Raw genomic sequence first — 1,105 nt, 5'->3', positions numbered from 1 at the left:
ATCCAAATTGTTATTTGTCTTAGCATTGAACGATAGCCATACCCTTGTTGCATAGGTGCATAATCTTAAGTTAACTAAAATGAGTTTCTGTGGGAACGAATCTGATTTATATCTTATACTACTTGCGAACGTGTATACTTGCGTGTATTATTAGCGCGTGTTAACTGTCCTAACAAGTTTTTGGCACCGCTACCGGGGACTCGGTGTTAATTTTTAGTTTATGTGCTTGTCATCAGTGGTCGTTAAAGTTCACTGACTCGGATTCTTTTACTTTCACGGTTTATTTGTTTGTGTTTCAGGTACTCATTACAATGGGAGTTCCAGTAGCACGAACAAAAGCCTTGATGGATTTTTCTCAACCGAAGATCAATGACATTCAATGTAGCATTGTCAGGCCAGCTATCACAGCTAATACCTTTGAGATCAAACCTGGCATAATTCAATGGGTGCAGAATTCAATCCAGTTTGGGGGTTCTCCAACTGGAAGATCCCAATATGAACATTAGGGATTTCATTGATGTATGTGACACCTTCAAGTTCAACGGTGTTTCTGAAGATGTTATGAAGCGGAGACTATTCCCGTTCTCTCTGAGAGACAAGGCTAAGAGTTGGTTACACTCTCTACCAGCTGGTTCGATTACTACTTGGGAAGATCTTGCTCAAAAGTTTCTCACTAAATTCTTCCCTATGGTAAAGACAGCGGCAATCAGGAATGCTCTTACTCAATTTACATAGCAATCAGGAGAATCTTTATATGAAGCTTGGGAGCGCTACAAGGAGATGCTTGGGAAGTGTCCTCATCATGGAATGCCTGATTGGATGATCATCAATTAGTTCTATAACGGTTTGGGAGCACAGTCAAGACCCATGCTCGATGCAGCATCAGGTGGAGCATAATGGGCAAATAGCTACGATGAAGCTTATGATCTAATTGAACTGATGGCTGCTAATGAATATCAGTATCCAACCCAGAGATTGCCACATGGAAAGGTAGCAGGAGTTCTTGAAGTGGATACAGCTATGGCTATCAATGCTCAACTAAAGGAGTTGTCTATGAAGATCGATTCTCTGGCTAACTATGGTGTTATTCAGATAACCAGTGTTT

General features: G+C 40.8%; 1 non-coding gene across 1 annotated transcript; it reads right to left on the bottom strand.

Annotated features, from left to right (window-relative positions):
* Positions 1-702: 702 nt before the first annotated feature.
* On the bottom strand, positions 703-809 carry LOC141699296 (small nucleolar RNA R71). The gene has a single exon (XR_012565769.1). It is a non-coding gene; the product is annotated as a small nucleolar RNA R71 (small nucleolar RNA).
* Between the last annotated feature and the right edge of the window lie 296 nt (positions 810-1,105).

Source organism: Apium graveolens, chromosome 11, assembly GCF_009905375.1.
Source record: "Apium graveolens cultivar Ventura chromosome 11, ASM990537v1, whole genome shotgun sequence".
Classification (NCBI taxonomy): Eukaryota; Viridiplantae; Streptophyta; class Magnoliopsida; order Apiales; family Apiaceae; genus Apium; species Apium graveolens.
Note: the sequence above shows the minus strand (reverse complement) of the source record. Positions and strands in the feature narration are given on the sequence as shown.